We start from the raw sequence: 23,197 nt of genomic DNA, 5'->3' as shown, positions 1-23,197 counted from the left end.
AACGTTACATGGACAAAGGGACCTAATTTTAGATCAGCACTCCATAAAGTGTCTCAGAGTAGAGTGGCAGTGCTGATCTAGGATCCGTTTAGCCTTTTACATTATAATGAACAAGACGGGAGAAGACCTGATCTTAGATCAGCACTCTGAGACATTGTATGAATACCGGCCCTGGTCTAGAGGCAGATCTGAAACATTCTCCAAACCTACACTGAGCTGGCCTGCCAGGTGAAAGCCTCTCGATTTCATTGAAGTAGGCGACTTAGGCTCTCATGTGTCACATGATGCACGGGCCGTCACACTTGTCGACTGACATTTGGAGACCCTGGAGATGTTGCTCTTGGGTGGGTGACACTCACGTGATGTGTAGGTGTCACATTGTCACCCTAGTCTCCCGCTCTGGCTGTGACTGGTGTGGTTGCATGCGGCCCACGCTGTTAGTCGGCCACTGGAAATAGCCGGGCCAGTAAATGGTATCCTGTGTTTACAGGAGGTTGCGAGGTGCACTCAAACACCTGCTGGGGGCTCGCCAGGTGCGTTGTTAAACTGAAACAGGAGAGACTATGGGACTCCTTCTTGAGAGCTGCTCCTAAGACTAGGTTGTCAGGGAGTATTTGGGACTATTTGTGCTAGCACTGGCACTTCCCCGAAATACAAATATGGAAAGCCGAGGGAACCAGGAGAGCCAAGGAGCACATTTTTTTGTTGACCCATCCATTTTACAGGAGAGATTCCAGGGTCAGGATACCACCGTGAAGTCTCTCTAAGCGCCACGCATGTCAGGCCTCTTAAAGGGGCTTATTCTTGATTCTAAAAGGATGAGCGTTTACAATGTTGCAGAGTGAATGATGAATTGTGGCTAACCTGAAATCATTTCAGTCTGCCGCTTTAAAAAACACAAACTCAGTGATTGTCAGCAAAAATGTCATGCCAACCAAAGCCACATTTATACAGTACCAGTTAAAAGTTCAGACACACATACTCATTCAAGGGTTTTCTTGATTTTTACAATTTTCTACATTGTAATAGTGAAAACATCAAAACTATGAAATAACACATGGAATCATATAGTAAGCAAACAAGAGTAAAACAAATCAAAATAGATTTTATGTTGGAGATTCTTCAAAGTATCCACCCTTTGCCTCGATGATAACGTTGCACACTCTTGGCATTTTCACAACCAGCTTCACCTGGAATGATTTTCCAACAGTATTGAAGGTGTTCCCACATACGCTGAGCACTTGTTGGCTGCTTTTCCTTCACTCTGAGGTACAACTCAACACAAACCATCTCAGTTGGATTGAGGTCAGGTGATTGTGGAGGCCAGGTCATCTGATGCAGCACTCCATCACTCTCCTTCTTGGTCAAATTGCCCTTACACAGCCTGGAGGTGTGTTGGGTCATTGTCCTGTTGAAAAACAAATGATAGTCCCACTAAGCCCAAACCAGATGGGATGGCATATCACTGCATAATGTTGTGGTAGCCATGCTGGTTAAGTGTGCCTTGAATTCTAAATAAATCAGAGACAGTGTCACCAGAAAAGCACCCCCACATCATAACACCTCCTCCTCCATGCGTCACGGTGGGAACCACACATGTGGAGAACATCCGTTCACCTACTCTGCGTCTCACAAAGACACGGCGGTTGGAACAAAAAATCTCATATTTGGACTCATCAGACCAAAGGACAGATTTCCACCGGTCTAATGTCCATTGCTCTTGTTTCTTGGCCCAAAAAGTCTCTTCTTATTGGTGTCCTTTAGTAGTGGTTTCTTTGAAGCAATTCGACCATGAAAGCATGTTTCACACAGTCTCCTCTGAACAGTTGATGTTGAGATGTGTCTGTTACTTGAACTCTGTGAAGCATTATTTGGGCTGCAATTTCTGAGGCTGGTAACTAATGAATCCTCTGCAGCAGAGGTAACTCTGGGTCTTCCTTTCCTGTGGCGGTCCTCATGAGAGACAGTTTCATCATAGTGCTTAGAGGTTTTTGTGACTGCACTTGTAGAAACTTTTAAAGTTCTTGACATTTTCAGGATTGACTGACCTTCATGTCTTAAAGTAATGATGGACTGTCATTTCTCTTTGCTTATTTGTTTATACTGTTCTTGCCATATTATTCACTTGGTCTTTTACCAAATAGGGCTATGTTCTGTATACAACTCCTACCTTGTCACAACACAACTGATTGACTCAAATGCATTAAGAAGGAATTCAATTCCACAAGTTAACTTTTAACAAGGCACACCTGTTAATTGAAATGCATTCCAGGTGACTACCTGTTATGTCCGTCGTTAGTGGTAGAATGACCGGACCAAGGTGCAGCGTGGTAGGCATACATTTTCTTTATTAAATGTTCCGCCAAAAAAACAATACAACGAACGTAACGCTACGGAGTGCAACACATGCAACAAACCAAGACAAGACAACCTAAATGTGGGAAAAAGGGCTGCCTAAGTATGATCCCCAATCAGAGACAACGATAGACAGCTGCCTCTGATTGGGAACCACACTCGGCCAAAAACAAAGAAACAGAAAACATAGAATGCCCACCCAAATCACACCCTGACCTAACCAAATAGAGAAATAAAAAGGCTCTCTAAGGTCAGGGCGTGACACTACCTCCTGAAGCAGGTTGAGAGAATGCCAAGAGTGTGCAAAGCTGTCATCAAAGCAAAGGGTGGCTACTTTGAAGAATCTCAAATATAAAATATATTTTGATTTGTTTAAAAATGTTTTGATTACTTCATGATTCCATGTGTTATTTCATAGTTTTGATGTCTTCACTATTATGTAGAAAATAGTAAAAATGAAGAAAAACCCTTGAATGAGTAGGTGTGTCCAAAACATTTGACTGGTACTGTAGGCTAAATGCATACATATGTCGACGTACATAAATCACAGTCAGCCTTTACTGACAGCTGTATCACTCCTTGTCACATCAGGTGTGAGGCTTTAAAAAATAAGCGGTTCACATTTGCAACCTTTCAAATAAAATAAAATGTTATTGGTCACACACACATATTTAGCAGATGTTAGCATGTCAAACCCTTGATTTTTTTCAGTTTATTCAAAGCAATAAAAGAAATGTACGCTGTATGACTTTTGACATCCCTGAGCCTACTTTATTTTGGTGTAAAGTGAATTATGCAAAGCATGCATAAAACATGCATGACATGGCACTGCACTAAACACGATCCTTGATATCTATACAGTTAGTCCATTAAGAGACTGTACAACATCCCTCCTAACATTAGGGGGTAAACCTGACTGCACGTCCAGGATGCAGCTGTACCGAGGACACCCTGGGGGCCTTCCAACCAAACCTAGAGATAATGTTAAGGAAACACTATGGCTGCTAGTAGAGTAAACTCCCACTGTCTGTCTGCAGGCAAATGGTAGTCTACATCGGTGCACGTAAGGATATCACGCCAGGGCTCAATTTCATCTGCCAAAATCCTGTGAAATAGGCCTATCTCACATTCTTTTTAATAGGCCTATCTCACACTCTTTTTAATAGGCCTATCTCACACTCTTTTTAATAGGCCTATCTCACACTCTTTTGTCAGCAACCACTTCCACCAAAACATGCTTTGAGCATTTGAAGGCCTTTCACTTCGCTTCCAAGTCCTCACATAGCCCTACCACTGTGTCCACCCACGTCACCCCCAGCACAGCATTCCTCACTTGTGTGCTGATATGTAACAGTTGACACAGCTCAATGCCACTCACTGCTTTGTTGCAGCAGCCTCAGAGGCATTGTTGGACAAACATCCAGTGTAGCTGCCCGCCATACCAAGCTTGCAGGGAAAAACTTTGAGGTGGGTTATTTGCAACGGGAGGAACGTATAGTATCTCACTGACTATATTGTGTCCTAGTGTGACCAAAAACCCAACAATCACTCACAGAAATGGTCTTATTTCTGGCAGTAGGTTTTGACATGAAAAGCAACAAACAAACCTAAGGACAGAAACGTGTGCTCTCCCTCCGTTGTTCACACAACAAAATAATGGTCAGCTGACTGTACCTAATTAAATTCAAATACTGTCTTTGAATTATTAGAGTTGCCCTGTCAAGATTTATTGGGGAGCTGATTTTCTAAACCATAATGTACTGTCTTTGGAAAAACTGTCCGAACATCTGGAGTTAACAGGACATCCCCTTTCAGAGGACCACACCATAAAAGTAGAGGGGGCGGGGAAAGTGGATTGTGTTGGATTTCATAGCCGGAGCACGTGACCTCAATGGCTGCGGCTGCGAAAGCTGTGCTGAACTTCTCTGCACACTGAACGCCTTTCACCCACGAATTGCCGGAGGGTGGTTTGGGTCGACACCCGTTGTTATCCACCGTTGCTAATTGTTTTACAGGTAAAAACTTTGGAGAGACTATCAAAATAATTATACGCGTCTCAGCTTCCACCAACCACGGAATCAGGAGGAGTCAACAGGTACAAGGTATTTGAAATTACACTTGTCGTTGGATGTGGCATACCTTGTCCACATTTTGAGTTTGCTGTCCTGTTGAAGATTAACATTAGCTAACAGGTAAATGTCATGACTAATTGAAGTCCTTCAATCCGAGGAGATTCTAATTTTCAGTTGGGCCATGCATTGCCAGTTTATTATGTACACTAACCTCATACTGTACGATGTCGATATCATGCATACAGTTCGACGAGGTGTTAACGTTAGATGTTATGAGTCCCGTGCTTGACAGTAGCTATCAACAAGCAAGCCTTATCTAGTTAACGTTAGATAACAAAACGGAGTTATTTGATAACAATTTGCCGTATTAATTTCCCGTAATTGAAATAGCGCAAGCAACAAAATATAAACGTTGTAATAAGGGACAGCAACCTACCTATAGTTTTGTTCGTTGGCTTGTCAGCTAACTGAATTTTTGACAGGCTGACAGTTTTCTCAATATTTAGCTACATCGCTACTCCTTGTCGCAAGGTCAACCAATCAGCCTGCTAACTTTTTCACAGTATTTATTTACTATGTTATGAGACAAGTGTACCCACATAAACAAGATCTAACTTGGTGGTTAATAACTGCAGTTTAGCGGGAGCTAGCCATGGAACGTCAAGACAATGGAATATTAATGTTGAACAATCCCAAAACTGTGTGCACAAATTTATTCCCAAGACAGTGGCACAAAAGTATTTTGTTCTCTGCAAATAACTTAAATGTAAGTCACACTGTGAAACAGATGCCTCCCCCAATTTGTTTACACCTTTGATGCACCTTTATCAAGATAATATGCCCACATTTGGAGCCTCCTCAGAGGAGTGTCTGACAAAATTAAATGTCACAATTATGTATGACATAATTATTAACATTGTGGCAATGTGTTTAGTGAAAGTCTAGTGTAATTTGAAATTGTGCCGGTTTGGATTTCCTTCATAACAGTCAACTTTATTATTACCAATTTCAATATTTTCATATTGCAAATATTTTATTTTATTAAAATATTATTATTTTTTAATTTCAGCATGATTCAAATCCATTGTTTCCTATGTAGATCTGTAATCATTTTCATTGGGATTCGGTATGACTATGAGGTAGCCTTATCTCGGTGTTATATCAATCATTCACCATAAGATATCATATGTTAATAATGCCCTCGTATGGATTATTCCAATGCCCTGTCCAAGACTGGCTGCATAATGTGTACAACAAACTACTGTTTTTGTTGTGAAAAAGACATTTGCCCTTTTCTCCATAACCTGTGACATTCAGAGCAAGATGCATCAGAGGCTTAGTCGCTGAGTGGGATATTTGGTGTGTCTGAGGATTTTCCCACCCTGTCACCTTCCCGCTTGGTGTGAATCACAGTTACATGTTGTGCCTAGGGATGTGCATATTTCCCTTTTAAGACGATTCGATATGTATCTAGATGAGTTTTAGTCGAAACGATTTGATTAGAGGAACAAATCAATACGATTCACTAACATTTGTTGCATAAACACATACATTTTCCATTCAAAATTAAAGTCTGCTGATGATGGATCTCATGGGCATGGCCTCTCTGAGCTGGATCTGTCTGAGCTGACGTGTGTGTCCTCGTTATGAAATGATCAACTTTACCCTACATATCTAAAAATGACCATAATACATTGATTGTTTTAAGCAAAACTACCAAAACTATGGTTGATGGTCAACCTGAACAATCAAAATAATATTGAATTTAATCCCCGATCAGCATGTAGCCTACCTATAGCCAGATGAGAGTTGTCTCTGATGGGAACTTAGGCAACTTTTATTCTGGTAAAACACCATTTTCAAAAGCACATTTGATCAAAAGCCTAATATTGCGCAAGCCATTTTACATACATTTGAATGCGCAGTTTGTCTAGGCTGCTAATATTGCCTGGGGTTGTTCGGCATGCAAAATGACTTGTGGATCAATGACTGTCATAATAATTACGTGCTTAGTTTGACACTCAGTTGTCAAAAAATATGATGTATTTTCAGAAGGTAGAAAAGTAATTTGAGAAATGTAAGTGAACAGGCGATTCGTAACGTTTGAATCGACTTTCTGACCGATGCATGCTTCATTTGGATCAGTGGTTTGGGGTCCCGCAGACCGATGCACTCATATCTTAAACATTTGAACCAGGGACCGATGCATATTGGTGAATCGTTACATCCCTAGTTATGCCATAACTGCATAGACCCTAGTCAGCTGTAACCTAACCAAGCAGTAGGTTCACTTAGAATTGCTATGACTGTCACTATAGTGGCCTAATCCTGAAAGGTACTGTTATGTAATGATCAAACTGCCCATTCTGCCCCCGTCCCCCAGGATGCCTCTTTCCCAGATCTAAACAAATGTAGTAGGATTTGCACATGTTTACGCACAATTTTTATATAAACTTCTGTTGTAACTAAGTTGTACTATAAACGACATGATCGACATGTTGTAGCCTACAAACTTAATTTGTAACTATAATAAACGTCATGATTGCAACCGACATGTCGCATTCTGCAGGGTATTCTTTTAATAAATTTAGATCAAAGTCAAATCAATGTCAAGATCACATGATGATAAAAAAACATGAGCTGGCGTACACCCAGAATAATAGTTTGTGTGGAGGTGCTGACTAACGGCGAATAAACTTTCAAAAATAAATAAAGTTGCACAATCCATGTGTAATCTCCCACCAATTTAATGGGTATTTACCATCGTTTCGTCATCACTGTGCCTTCTTCACCCTGCTGGGAGATTACACATGGAGTGTGCAACTTTATTTATTTTGAATGATCACATAATGATTCATTAGTATTCTACATAATCAAACACCAAAACTTTTCAAATGTTCAAATTAAAAGGCTATTGCACCGAAAAACGTGGAACGTCAGGTGCGTCACATTCAGAACCGTAAGACGGCAACATAATTAACTAAAGCACTGATCATTGGGAACGAGATCAGAATGTCTGCTAAGGCTTTATCCATCAATTAAATAGGTAGCCTAGCCTACAAAACTAAAACAATCCATATGTTTAAATCAAAAGGCCTGATAAACATGACATTAATAACGCAGCCACAACCCGAGTCCCCGTTGCCGACGCATTCAGAAATCAAATGATGGTGTAGTATTTAGTTTAGAAGCTTTAGAGAAGGCCAAGAGAACAATAAACACTTATCAATGACAACTGAAATCAACATTTGGTAAAAAAAAATACAAATGATGTAGCCTACGATGCAATACTTGTGATCATTTTAAAGGAGAACAAAAACTACTTAGCCTAGAATTGAACACCACCGCGGAAGCTTCGCTATTTGGCATCTTCCCAATTAAGTAGCCTAGTTTTGTTGTTTGGCTAATTGTAGAGAACTAGTGCCGATCACTCAAAGCCCATTTCTTCCAATGCACGGTGGAAAAGTGTGCACCGAATTCTACTAGATGTAGAGCCGATATTAGTATAACATCCTTGCGTTTCAAACATACTCGATTTTTGAAAATTCACTGACTATAAAACATAATATTTTTGCATACGATTGCGTTATTTCCCGCTAAAAGTACGGTTGTTTAGCTATTCGGAAAAGGCGTCAGAAAATCCAGTCCCGTAGCCACTCCGTATGTAATATAACCTGCCCTTTTGGTCCTTCAGGTCAGTGGAAAATGAAACAATCATATAAGTTTAATCTGCTGTGTCACTGTAGCCAACTCATGATACAGGATGAGCCCTATGGGAAAGATTTAGTCTACTGACTGGTCTGGTACGTCAACAATCCAATCGTCCTTGGGTTTCGCCTGTCCTCCCTCAAGGGCAAGAGGATCTGAGATGTGTTCACCGTGTTATGAGTTTGGCAACTAAAAAATCAAAATGATGGGCATTAAAATGGAGTTGGTCCGCCATTTGCTGCTATAACAACCTCCAATCTTCGGAAGGCTTTCCTCTAGATGTTGGAACATTGCTGCAGGGCCTTGCTTCCATCAGCCATTAGCATTAGTGAGGTCGGGCACTGATGTTGGGCGATTAGGTCTGGCTCGCAGTCAGCGTTCCAATTCATCCCAAAGGTGTTCTATGGGGGTTGAGGTCAGGGTTCTGTGCAGGCCAGTCAAGTTTTCCACACCGATCTCGACAAACCATTTCTGTATGTATCTCGCTTTGGGCACGGGGGCATTGTCATGCTGAATGGGCCTTCCCCAAACTGTTGCCACAAAGTTGGAAGCACAGAATCGTCTAGCATATCGCTGTATGCTGTAGCGTTAAGATTACCCTTCACTGGAACTAAGGGGCCTTCCCGAACGATGAAAAATAACCCTAGACCATTATGCCGCCTCCAATAAACTTTACAGTTGGCACTATGCATTGGGTCAGGTAGTGTTTTCCTGGCATCCTCCAAACCCAGATACTTCTGGACTGCCAGATAGTAAAGCGTGATTCATCACTCCAGAGAACGCGTTTCCACTGCTCCAGAGTCCAATGGTAGCGATCTTTACACCACTCCAGCCGACGCTTGGCATTGCGCATGGGGATCTTAGGCTTGTTTGTGTGGCTGCTCGACCATGGAAACCCATTTCATGAAGCTCCCGACTAACAGTTGCTGACGTTTTTTCCAGAGGCAGTTTGGAACTCTGTAGTGAGTGTTGCAACCGAGGACTGATGATACGTGTTTCAGCACTCGCAGTCCTGTTCTGTGAGCTTGTGTGGCCTACCACTTCGTGGTTGAGCTGTTGTTGCTCCTAGATGTTTCCACTAGAGGTCGACCGATTATGATTTTTCAACGCCGATACCAATTTATTGGAGTACCAAAAAAACCATACCGATTAATACCGATTAATCGGCCGATTAATTTTTAATTAATTTTTATTTATTTATATAAAATAATAAAAACATTATAATAATATATATATATTATTAGTATTATTTTTTATATTGTTTTTAAAATATTATTATTATTATTTTTTTTTTTTAATCGGCCGATTAATCGGTCGATATATATATATATATATATATATATATATATATATATATATATTAATAATAAAAAAAGGTATTTGTAATAATGACAATTACAACAATACTGAATGAACGCTTATTTTAACTTAATATAATACATCAATAAAATCAATTTAGTCTCAAATAAATAATGAAACATGTTCAATTTGGTTTAAATAATGCAAAAGCAAAGTGTTGGAGAAGAAAGTAAAAGTGCAATATGTGCCATGTAAGAAAGCTAACGTTTAAGTTCCTTGCTCAGAACATGAGAACATATGAAAGCTGGTGGTTCCTTTTAACATGAGTCTTCAATATTCCCAGGTAAGAAGTTTTAGGTTGTAGTTATTATAGGAATTATAGGACTATTTCTCTCTATACCATTTGTATTTCATTTCCCTTTGACTATTGGATGTTCTTATAGGCACTTTAGTATTGCCAGTGTAACAGTATAGCTTCCATCTCGCTCCTCCCTAGGCTCGAACCAGGAACACAATGACAACAGCCACCCTCGAGGCAGCGTTACCCATGCAGAGCAAGGGGAATAACTACTCCAAGTCTCAGAGCGAGTGGCGTTTGAAACGCTATTAGCGCGCACCCCGCTAACTAGCTAGCCATTTCACATCGGTTACATCAGCCTAATCTCGGGAGTTGATAGGCTTGAAGCACAGCGAAGAGCTTCTGGCAAAACGCAGGAAAGTGCTGTTTGAATGAATGCTTACGAGCGTGCTGCTGCCTACCACCGCTCAGTCAGACTACTCTATCAAATCATAGACTTAGTTATAACATAATAACACACAGAAATACGAGCCTTAGGTCATTAATGGTCGAATCCGGAAACTATCATCTCGAAAACAAGACGTTTATTCTTTCAGTGAAATACGGAACCGTTCCGTATTTTATCTAACGGGTGGCATCCATATGTCTAAATATTCCTGTTACATTGCACAACCTTCAATGTTATGTCATAATTACGTAAAAGTCTGGCAAATTAGGCGGCCCAAACTGTTGCATATACACTGACTCTGCGTGCAATGAACGCAAGAGAAGTGACACAATTTCACCTGGTTAATATTGCCTGCTAACCTGGATTTCTTTTAGCTAAATATGCAGGTTTAAAAATATATACTTCTGTGTATTGATTTTAAGAAAGACATGGATGTTTTTGGTTAGGTACACATTGGAGCAACGATACGCACCGCATCGATTATATGCATCGCAGGACACGCTAGATAAACTAGTAATATCATCAACCGTGTGTAGTTAACTAGTGATTATGATTGATTGATTGTTTTTTATAAGATAAGTTTAATGCTAGCTAGCAACTTACCTTGGCTTCTACTGCATTCGCGTAACAGGCAGGCTCCTCGTGGAGTGCAATGTAATCAGGTGGTTAGAGCGTTGGACTAGTTAACTGTATGGTTGCAAGATTGAATCCCCCGAGCTGACAAAGTAAAAATCTGTCGTTCTGCCCCTGAACGAGGCAGTTAACCCACCGTTCCGAGGCCGTCATTGAAAATAAGAATGTGTTCATAACTGACTTGCCTAGTTAAATAAAGATTAAATAAAGGTGTAAAAAAAAAAAAAACGGCCAAATCGGTGTCCAAAAATACCGATTTCCGATTGTTATGAAAACTTGAAATCGGCCCTAATTAATCGGCCATTCCGATTAATCGGTCGACCTCTAGTTTCCACTTTATAATACAGTTGACCGGGGAAGCTCTAGCGGGGCAGACATTTAAGGAAACTGACTTGTTTGCAAAGGTGGCATCCTATGACGGTGCCATGTTGAAAGTCACAGCTCTTCAGTATGGGTCATTATACTGCCAATGTTTGTCTATGGAGATTGCATGGCGGTGTGCTCCATTTTATAAACCTGTCAGCAACGGGTGTGGCTGAAATAGCCGATTCCACTAATTTGAAGGTGCGTCCACACACCTTTGGCCATGTAGTTAAAATTCTATGGTCATAAGTTATCAACTTCAGCCTTGCAGGCACCTCAAGTCAATGTGTTCATCAGCTTCTCTTGTGGCAGATACTGTATATGTAGTCTATAGTGCAGACATGCTGTTGTTGGTGATTTGTCTATTCTAAGTTTTAGGATTAGACCATACAATGTGTTTTAGGATAGCAGAAAACTCAATTGTATAGCCTAGTACTGTATTTTGAGTGTAGATAGAGTTGGACATTTTTTTGAGCGACCGTCAAACGACTTGTGTGTCTACGGATGTCGGTTTCCTTCTTGTATGAGATATGCCAGTTAGAAACCTCACACGACTTGGTTTCACATTGCGATAAATGTGTCATCACTCACTCACTTACTTTGCCGCCTCACCATACCTCCTCTGAAGTAAGACAGGACCCCCCCCTGCTCTCCCCCACTTTTTCCTTCCTCTTCAAAATCATAAGTGTGACACTGGAAAATGTTATTTGATAGTAATAAACATGATAGTGATTCAAAATGGCTGCCACTTTCTTTATTTTTCATGTAACGTGTGGAACAAATCGTTTTTAAGTTCAAATGTATTGACTCGGGTTGAAAACGTATCAAATCAAGATATATTAGTATTTTATTTATTTTTTGTCCACTTAGAAATTACAGAGTATTTTGTGTAGAACGTTGACAAAATGTTGAAAAAGTAAAGGGGTGTGATCAATGTTCCCACATTTTTTTTAAGGCACTGAGCAAATTTCAGGTCTGCTCAGCGCAAACTTTATGCAACTTCTGGAGCACGTTTACTGTGAACACTAAGGCTATACCCGCTATAGGTTACAGTTATAACAATGGCCAAGTAGGCTACTTTGGCTATTTGATCATCATGTAGGCCTATCATTAAAAACAATGGAGAAAATGCATCTCATAACATTGTAACATGGAAATGTTCTATTATTCGGCCTACAGTTGCAGCCAATGTGTGGTGTTCAATGTAGGCCTACAATCCATGAGACTTTTGAAAATAACATGTAGGGATTGTTGTTCGCCTGTTTATCCACTTGTTGTGTGATGCAAGAAACCACTTTACAAAATAACATTCATTATTATTGCCATATCATTATTACAGAGAATCAGACAAATGATGCTACCCTCTGCATATTGGCTATTTAGCCTGTTCAAGCCCTGCTCAAAATACAACACTGTCCTTTTTAAGACAGAAAAAATGCTCTTTACCTGACTTGCTTTTCAAAGATGGCTAAAATGCACACGTTTTGTGCTCTTGTAGGAAGTAACCACTCCCCTATTGCTGACTACAAATGATCAATAACTGGGCTAATAACTCACTAACTAGCAAAGGATATGAACAAAATGTGCACACGTGGCTACATGCAGCTCTTGCTTTGATCTCAAAACAAGTGCATCTACTCACGACCACTCATACTGTAAACACAGTCCAGTTCAAAGGGAATGGCACAGATCCATATATGGCAATGGTCTATTTGCATATAGGGGAACTGCAGCTCTGAATGGTTATGGCGCACCGGTCGGTGTAGTGTATGGGCCTGATTTGTGCCTGTCAATGCAATGAAATCCTACTCCAATGTGCTCTGCCTACAAGAAAATCTCTTGCACAGTTTAGTATGTTGCACTGAAAGTGGCTAATATTGCGTTGATTCGTTCACAATTCGCACAGTAGAGGGAAACATTGATAGTGTTAACTAAACTAAAAGGGAAAACTAGAAAGATGAGTGAAGTTCAATCTCGTGCTTCTCTGCGCGGGCTGATTTTCCTTCTACCAGGGAACATTGAGGGTGATTACTTTCTGAAGCCAATGTACAAGTCAGTTCCAGTACCTTATTCAATGTGCAGGGTTACAGGAGTGGTTGAGGTAGATTTATACATAAGAAGTGACTGGTAGTAGGATATACATGTAAACAGGGCTGAAAAGTGGTAATATATGGTAATATACTAATGGTAATATATACATGTAAACAGGAGTAATAGTGACCCGTGGCAAGATAAATAGATAGATACTAATGGCAATCAATAACAGCAGCATAGGTTTGAGGCTGCGTGTGGGTGTAAATGTTTGCTGTGAGTGTGCGTTTGAGTAAGGGTGAAGGGTGTCAGAGTGGGTCGAGATCTGTGGATGGGCATCGAGTTAATGTGGGTAGTCTGTGGGAGATCATTAGTTAGACATTTAACAGTCTTATAGCCAGGGATAGAAGCTGTTTAGGGGTCTGTTGGTCTGAGCGTTGATGCACCAGTACTAGGGCTGGGCGATATGACCTAAAAATCATATATTTTTTTTCAAACTTATGAGTGATTCAAGGTATATATATTTTTTAATAAGCATTGTTGTACAATTAAAGGTCAATACACTGCATTTCAGACAGTCAGCAATAATCTAATGAATTCTGGTCTTATGAATTTATACCTAGGCTAAATATAAGCCTTCAACAACCATAAGATCCACTAATAACTTAATTATTTGATCAAAATAGTTTAACCGGCTTTTTTGTTGTTGCAATAATCACTGATCTAGCTTTCAAGTCTGTCTATGAAAATGCCCTTTTTTTTGTTACAAATTTGACTAAAACCATGCATAATGCACATTCACTAATAATGACTAACTTCACTGCAGCAGGCATTAGCTGATCTCAAAACAAGTGCATCAATACAAGAAAATGAACACAGGTCTCATCAAAAATCTCTCAAGCCCACGTGATCGTGACTAGCCAGCTAGTCTTTATATTTCAAGTTTAGTCAACTTGGATCTGTTTGCTAGCTTACAAGGCAGAACAGTTTAATTGTTTAATTACACCCTTCGCTCTGTCTCCAACTGTTTGAAAAGCATGTTGTCCTGTACCACTTTGTTCAGATGTTGAAATCAAGTGGCCTAACTTAGTTCTCAGACTAAGAACGAGTTGACAATTTCTTATATAATTGTGTTTTATGCTTAATGCACATTTATAAAACAGACTAGACAGCTTGTATAACGGTCTTTCCAGAATCAATGTTCATTGATGCTCTCATTTTAGTAGTGTCTGCGCTGCGTGCAATTTGAGTAGTTGAGACATAAAACGGGTATCGTTGGAAAAGTTCATATCTGTATTACTGTAAAATATGACCGATTCTGTTGGACTAAACTAGAAATGCAAATAGTAAGTTGAAACCGCTTGTCAGAGAGGAAGATGTGATCTCTCAACTTTGTTGGCGTGTGAGGCAGGGGGAGGGGCTTTGTGTGTGTGTAAACCATAGAGGAAGAGGCGAAGTGATAGGTTTCCTTCTCGCTAAAATCTGTCCATTTATAAGCTCAATGCGTTTCTTTCTATAGGCTTATTTCGGACCTAAGCTTGACTCCCATTGTTAGGGCGGCATCTCGTCATTATATATAGATCTCTGGTGTAAATGGGAAGGTGCACAGAAGGAGCGAAAGAGACAAGACCAAAAATACAACACGAGAACAGACATAAACTCTCATAAAAATGAAAAATAACAAAACCTTGATTCTTGCAATACAGACATTTGGAATATCGCTCAAAAACATGCATTCGAATTAATCAAATTAATTAGATGTATCGGCCAGCACTAACCAGTACCACCTGCCGGACGGGAGCATGGAGAAGAGTCCATGTCTCGGGTGGCTGGAGTCTTTGGCAAATTTTCGGGCCTGTGTGCATCTCCCCATTTACACCAGACACCGCCTGGCATGTACGTCCTTGATGGCTGGGAGTTCGCTCACAGTGATGTGCTGGGCTGTCTGCACCACCCTCTGTAGGACCTTCCGATTGAAGGCGGTGCTGTTTCCATACCAGGTGGTGATCCAACCAGTCAGGATGCTCTCGATGTTGCAGCTCTAAAAGTTCTTTGCGATCTAAGGTGCCATGCCAAAAAATGTGAGCCTCCTGCGGAAGAAGAGGCGCTGCCGTGCCTTCTTCATGACTGTTTTGGTGTGAGAGGAGTATGTGAAGTCCTCAGTGATGTGGACACTGAAGAACTTGACACTCATGACCAGATGAAGTGAGATGGGTTATTGGAGGATGGTGGGAAAGTGTTTCCACTTTGAAACCTTTTCTGCAGGACATGAGATTAGTACAGATAGAACAATGAGACAGATATTTCACAGGATGTATAAATGTGAGGCATCCGGTTGGCGTTTCCACTCACTACCAAATATGGTAGTGAGAAGAAGCCCAGTGGGAGAAGAGATTAACCCTTTCATGGCTCCCAGGGAGGACTAGGAGAGTAGGGAAGCAGACGGTGGACCGGGTGGAGATAGAATCAGTATGCGTGAGCTGGCCTGTCAAACTCCCATCAACCAGGCTGACTCGAGCTCCTATATTCCTACATCACAGGGGCCTAACTTCCCCAATCCCCACTCCACTCCCATGGCAGCGACTCCCACCCTCCTCCTCAGTCTTTTCCCACACTCGCCCCATTCCCAAAGGCAGCGGCAACATTAGCGAGTACCCCGGCCAAAACCACTATAACATTGCAATTTATTTCTACTCATTCTGAAGAGGTCTGGGGCTGGGGCCTGTTTGATGAAACCAGGCCTTGACCTACATGAGTGTCAGCCACACTATCTAGCTGCACTCCAACTCCTACCTTCTCTATTCAGCAAGTGTTTCTTTCCCTGTGTAAACAGTTAGTCAACGGCAAAGAAACAACTTCATGATAAACAACATCAGAGTTGGAAGACTTGACACATCACACTACTGCTCATTATAACAAACTCCCAAAATGTCTGACTGACTAATGTATTTCTTTCATAAAAGAGAACCAAAGCCTCAGCTCTCGAAACTGTGGTTTCGCTCAGATCGGAGCTCCTCACCCTTAAAATAAAACCCACACAAACCCCGGCATCTCAGCGTGAGCGGGTCGACTCGGTTGAGGTGTTTACCGTTTAGCAAGCGCTGTGTGATATCTCCAGGGTAACCTGCTATTGTGGGGGACCTGTCTCATCTGTCATTTCTCCTGCACAGTCTCAACTTTGGGAAGCAGGAAGTCACCGACTGAACACAAGGGACAGATAGGGCTGTGGTAAGGCTATACACCCACTGTGTGCCTCGGCTAACCAAAGTTAAAATATGTTGAGGTTGCCTTTTTGGTAGAATCTCTATACCAAATGTAGCTGTACTTTCTATCGCTACAATCAGTTGGGCAAACATTTCTGCCCATCCCTGAACCCCACCACATTGCTAGGTGTCTTATAGCCCTCCATCTTGCTAGACATGAGTATATTTGGTAGATAGGCTTAGTATTTAGCTACCGTATCATTTTAACTCATAATTCTACCTTCAATAAACAGTGAATGACAATCTACAGAGAGTAAAAGGCCACTTTTAGGGATAACACTGGGTGCTCCCAAATACAAAATGACATCACAAATCAGCAGCTCTGTGGGATACTAATCTCAAAGATTTTTATACCTAAACCAAGATACCTAAACCAAGATAGACCTGTGCCTGTTGTTTCAAATGGGAAAAAATTAGCCATTATGGACAGAACAAGCAAGAAGGTGGGCAGAGCCAAGCACGAGCTAGCGAGATTTTATTGCCGCGTTCTAACATTAATTTGCATATTTCCGTTGGGGAACACCTATTCTGTGAAGTGCACAATAACTCAATTTGCCTTTGAACACCTTGTAAACAACGACATTTTTTCAAACTTTGTCAACGTCTACTAAACTTAGTCCACTCTGTTCGTAACAGATTGTAGTTTTGGGAACAGAAAACTGTATTGAGATCAAATGTTTAATCGACGAGTAAATTAGCATAATGTCAGCCAGAATTAAGTCATCCCCCCCTTTTCTATCGCCTCCTTTTATTTCTCCCTTTATGGCTTTGATGGTATTAAATAATCTTTACGTGTCAGAGTGCACAGCTCTCCCGTGTTCATGTAGGAGAGCAATTAGATCAGAGTGGTAGCTCGAATAACTATGCTTCATTGAAGTCTTAAAGTGGCAGAGCGCCTCCCCTCAAGTTACTATTCCAATATACCTAAACCCAGATGGGAAGTCGGAGACCCAATGCCATTGTGTTACCTACGCAGTGCTGGAAGGCTGTTGTGAGGGATCTTTAATATTATCAGCTATTGTATAATCTCATCAGGAAAAAATGGCCTAGAATGGATAATCAGTTCTGATATTTTAAGTCCCTCACCAGTTTAATATGCCTGAAGAATTAGGTCAGTTTTTGTCTTCTTTTGAAATGAGGCTAACCTTAAGACTGATCACTGAGCTATTATTGTGATTCATTGTATCGGGTATGATTGAAAAGACAATTGATTTAGACATTGAGATTCTGAGCAGATTTAGCCTACATAAGGCTGTTTTTCAGATCGCTGTGTGGAAGACGAAGCTATAGCTAATTAGTACATTTAATTTGGTGTAGCTTACTACTTTATCTATATTGAGTTCGTACGGTCTATTTTGGTACAGTTCACTTTGGTCTGGCATTGCCGTACACGCACACACTGTTGGCCTAATCTATTCTACCACGAGAGACCTATTGCATTTCACAATTTGTGTGGGGATATTGTGGCAGTGTCATTTTTTCCACATCCATTTTGTGCCTTTGCTTTCATAGAAGTCTCTTTTGCCGAGTCGGACAGTCCCTCAGCTTGACGGCTGACATTTCCAGTGAAAGAGCTCTATTGTCGTCAGTTAATCCCCCCCCATCCATAAAACAATGGTATCAATTGCTTCCACTGAGTACATCCACATTGCTGTAAAGAGCCAGGCCCATTCTCCTTCCAGCCAGTCAGCCACTCCAGGCAGGCAGTGAAACCTCGTCTTCATTCCCATTGACAGCCCCTGGTAGTTGTACAATACTAACCGATTCCAGCCCAGGCAGCTAGTCTAATAATATCTCTGTAGCATGAGAACCAACCTTTTATCGTGCCTGGCCTGCCACCTCGGAAATGCACAATTAATAATGGTCTCTGTATATATTTATTTTCCCGGGGCGGCTATCAGCGGGGCGAGACTGGCCGCTTTGGGCTCTCCTGCCCCTTTCCTAATGAATGGCTTCCATTCCATTTCCCTTCATTTTCCCCTGGACACTGACATTAACGTTGACGGATGATATGTTCCTTCATTGAAACTAGGATCTTAAGCACATTGTCATTGAAAATCGTATTCCCCCTCCCACCACCACCACATGCTCTCATTCGCTTTCCCTTCTCTCTCTCTCTCTCTCTCGCTCTCTCTCTCTCCCCTCATCTCTCCTTCCTCCTCTCCCTGTCTCGGTGCTCTCTGTCAGCACCCAGGGACATGCCTTTAATATTCTTGTTAGAGCAGCTCCACTGCACATTCTGAGGAGTTAACCCCCTCCTGCCAACAGCTAGCCTGGCGGCCTGGGGTCACTTCAGCACAGGGTACTTACTACACCAGCTTGCAAATGTTCTCCGCCAGGAAATAGTCCTACTAATCAAACACAATGTAGCTTGCACAGTATGCCTCTGTTTCCTTGTGCATGTATTTCTAGGGACCTTTTACTTTTTGGTCAGTCAATCACTTTTGTAGTTGTGAAACTGTACCTCTGGGCTTCTGTCAAGGCAGAGACACTGACAGATTATCTGGTTGACGTCCTGCATGGACCTTTTTTTAGAATTGTTGTCCGTGTATAACAGGTTCTGCCGTGTTGGCGGGTGCCAGGCGGGCATAGATGGCGGCATCACCCTGCTTCCTGCCTGCACATTAGATGAGGCCGGTGCCAGATCTGTGTGAACGGGAGGATAATGACCCAGAACGGATCTGATAATGCTTTGGCTTCTACTAGGGCAAACTGAAGAGCTCAGCTCATCGTGTCATTATCATACTGTGTGCTGTGCCCTGCTCACTTCAGCCAAACCTCTTTTGTGAGCTGCTGCCTGCTGCTGCTTCCACTGTCTCTATGGTCTGTCAACACAGTAGAGCCGGGGAGAAGCCATCCCATCTCTGTGGATCTCAGTCATGGTACACTGCTTCAGAGAGGCTGCTGTTGTTCGCTAAACTGATGAGATTCCAGTGCAAGGATCCAGAGCGGAGCTAAGTTAAGCCTCCAGTGGCCAGACTCGGACCACATCAGTCTTTTAATGGGCAGAATGGGTACAGGCTTTCACCGTGCCTGTGGTGATGTCTGACCATGTCAGCTGACATGATTTAGCAAGCCGATGAGAAACTTGCTGTGTAAGTGACGTAGATCGTAGTACACAGTGTGTCTTGCCATCAAATCAAATCAAATCAAATCAAATTTTATTAGTCACATACACATGGTTAGCAGATGTTAATGCGAGTGTAGCGAAATGCTTGTGCTTCTAGTTCCGACAATGCAGTAATAACCAACAGTAATCTAACCTAACAATTCCACACTACTACCTTACACACACACACAAGTGTAAGGGATAAAGAATATGTACATAAAGATATATGGATGAGTGGTGGTACAGAACGGCATGGCAGATGCAGTAGATGGTATAGAGTACGGTATATACATATGAGATGAGTACTGTAGGGTATGTAAACATAAAGTGGCATAGTTTAAAGTGGCTAGTGGTACATGTATTGCATAAAGATGGCAAGATGCAGTAGATGATATAGAGTACAGTATATATACATATGAGATGGGTAATGTAGGGTATGTAAACATTGTATTAAGTGGCATTGCTTAAAGTGGCTAGTGGTACATTTTTACATAATTTCCATCAATTCCCATTTTTAAAGTGGCTGGAGTTGAGTCAGTATGTTGGCAGCGGCCGCTAAATGTTAGTGGTGGCTGTTTAACAGTCTGATGGCCTTGAGATAGAAGCTGTTTTTCAGTCTCTCGGTCCCTGCTTTGATGCACCTGTACTGACCTCGCCTTCTGGATGATAGCGGGGTGAACAGGCAGTGGCTTGGGTGGTTGTTGTCCTTGATGATCTTTATGGCCTTCCTGTGACATCGGGTGGTGTAGGTGTCCTGGAGGGCAGGTAGTTTGCCCCTGGTGATGCGTTCTGCAGACCTCACTACCCTCTGGAGAGCCTTACGGTTGTGGGCGGAGCAGTTGCCGTACCAGGCGGTGATACAGCCCGACAGGATGCTCTCGATTGTGCATCTGTAGAAGTTTGTGAGTGCTTTTGGTGACAAGCCGAATTTCTTCAGCCTCCTGAGGTTGAAGAGGCGCTGCTGCGCCTTCTTCACAACGCTGTCTGTGTGGGTGGACCAGTTCAGTTTGTCCGTGATGTGTACACCGAGGAACTTAAAACTTTCCACCTTCTCCACTACTGACCCGTCGATGTGGATAGGGGGGTGCTCCCTCTGCTGTTTCCTGAAGTCCACAATCATCTCCTTTGTTTTGTTGACGTTGAGTATGAGGTTATTTTCCTGACACCACACTCCGAGGGCCCTCACCTCCTCCCTATAGGCCGTCTCGTCGTTGTTGGTGATCAAGCCTACCACTGTAGTGTCATCCGCAAACTTGATGATTGAGTTGGAGGCGTGCATGGCCACGCAGTCGTGGGTGAACAGGGAGTACAGGAGAGGGCTCAGAACGCACCCTTGTGGGGCCCCAGTGTTGAGGATCAGCGGGGTGGAGATGTTGTTACCTACCCTCACCACCTGCCAGCTGGTCTGCGCATGCTCTGAGGACGCGGCTGGGAATGCCGTCTGGGCCTGCAGCCTTGCGAGGGTTAACACGTTTAAATGTTTTACTCACCTCGGCTGCAGTGAAGGAGAGCCCGCAGGTTTTGGTAGGGGGCCGTGTCAGTGGCACTGTATTGTCCTCAAAGCGGGCAAAAAAGTTGTTTAGCCTGTCTGGGAGCAAGACATCCTGGTCCTCGACGGGGCTGGTTTTCTTTTTGTAATCCGTGATTGACTGTAGACCCTGCCACATACCTCTTGTGTCTGAGCTGTTGAATTTCGACTCGATTTTGTCTCTGTACTGAGACTTGGCCTGTTTGATTGCCTTGCGGAGAGAATAGCTACACTGTTTGTATTCGGTCATGCTTCCGGTCACCTTGCCCTGGTTAAAAGCAGTGGTTCGCGCTTTCAGTTTCACGCGAATGCTGCCGTCAATCCACGGTTTCTGGTTTGGGAATGTTTTTATCGTTGCTGTGGGTACGACATCGTCAATGCACTTCCTAATGAACTCGCTCACCGAATCAGCATATTCGTCAATATTGTTGTTGGACGCGATGCGGAACATATTCCAATCTGCGTGATCGAAGCAGTCTTGAAGCGTGGATTCAGATTGGTCGGACCAGCGTTGAACAGACCTGAGCGCGGGAGCTTGTTGTTTGAGTTTTTGTTTGTAGGCTGGAATCAACAAAATGGAGTCGTGGTCAGCTTTTCCGAAAGGGGGGCGGGGGAGGGCCTTATAAGCGTCGCGGAAATTAGTGTAACAATGGTCTAGTGTTTTTCCAGCCCTGGTAGCACAATCGATATGCTGATAGAATTTAGGGAGTTTTGTTTTTAGATTAGCCTTGTTAAAATCCCCAGCTACGATGAATGCAGCCTCAGGGTGTGTGGTTTCCAGTTTACAAAGAGTCAGATAAAGTTCGTTCAGGGCCATCGATGTGTCTGCTTGGGGGGGAATATATACGGCTGTGATTATGATTGACGAGAATTCCCTTGGTAGATAATGCGGTCGACATTTGATTGTGAGGAGTTCTAGATCAGGTGAACAGAACGACTTGAGTTCTTGTGTGTTGTTATGATGATCACACCACTTCTCGTTAATCATAAGGCATACCCCCCCGCCCCTCTTCTTACCGGAAAGATGTTTGTTTCTATCGGCGCGATGCATGGAGAAACCAGCTGGCTGCACCGACTCCGTTAGCGTCCCTTGAGTTAGCCATGTTTCCGTGAAGCAGAGCACGTTGCAATCCCTGATGTCTCTCTGGAATGCTACCCGTGCTCGGATTTCATCAACCTTATTGTCAAGAGACTGGACATTGGCGAGTAGTATGCTAGGGAGTGGAACGCGATGTGCCCGTCTCCGAAGCCTGACCACGAGACCGCCACGTTTTCCCCTTTTTCGGCGTCGCACAGGGTCGCCGGCTGGGATCAGATCCATTGTATTGTGTGGAAGGCAAGACACTGGATCCGTTTCGGGAAAGTCATATTCCTGGTAGGAACGATGATGAGTTGACGTTAATCGTATATTCAGTAGTTCCTCCCGACTGTATGTAATGAAACCTAAGATTACCCGGGGTACCGATGTAAGAAATAACACGTAAAAAAACAAAATACTGCATATTTTCCAAGGAACACGAAGCGAGGCAGCCATCTCTTTTCGGCGCCTAGGTTGTGTAAGTATCCTATGTGTCATTACACACCAACACGATTTTCTTTAGTTTTTGGTTAACATGAATGACCATGCAATATACTGTTCCAACAACTACACTACATATGCGAGAGTATTTTGACACCCCTTCAAATGAGTGGAATCGGCTATTTCAGCCACACGCGTTGCTGACAGGTGTATAAATCGAGCACACAGCCATGCAATCTCCATAGACAAACATCGGCAGTAGAATGGCTTTACTTAGTTAAATTTTTAAAATAATACTGAAGAGCTCAGTGACTTTCAGTGTGGCACTGTCATAGGATGCCACCTTTCCAACAAGTCAGTTTGTAAAATTTCTGGTTTTCTAGAGCTGCCCCGGTCAACTGTAAGTGCAGTTATTGTGAAGTGTAAACGTCTAGGAGCAACAACAGCTCAGCCAGGAAGTGGTAGGCCACACAAGCTCACAGAACGGGACCACCGAGCGCTGAAGCGCGTAGCGTGTAAAAATTGTCTGTCCTCTGTTGCAATACTCCCTACCAAGTTCCAAACTGGCTCT

At 42.5% G+C, this 23,197-nt stretch overlaps 1 protein-coding gene across 5 annotated transcripts in view; it reads left to right on the top strand.

Annotated features, from left to right (window-relative positions):
- The first annotated feature begins 4,237 nt into the window (after positions 1–4,237).
- The window catches only part of raraa (retinoic acid receptor, alpha a), a 213,193-nt gene continuing 194,233 nt past the window's right edge, over positions 4,238–23,197 (top strand). Inside the window, exon 1 of one of the 5 annotated variants that reach the window (XM_071392113.1) lies at positions 4,238–4,450. The gene's annotated coding sequence lies outside the window, so the exon portion shown is untranslated. Of the gene's footprint in view, positions 4,458–23,197 lie in introns of all 5 variants that reach the window. The other 4 variants (XM_071392112.1, XM_071392115.1, XM_071392117.1 and 1 more) reach the window with 4 other exon arrangements.

The sequence above is a fragment of the Salvelinus alpinus genome, chromosome 3 (assembly GCF_045679555.1).
Source record: "Salvelinus alpinus chromosome 3, SLU_Salpinus.1, whole genome shotgun sequence".
NCBI lineage: Eukaryota > Metazoa > Chordata > Actinopteri > Salmoniformes > Salmonidae > Salvelinus > Salvelinus alpinus.
Note: the sequence above shows the minus strand (reverse complement) of the source record. Positions and strands in the feature narration are given on the sequence as shown.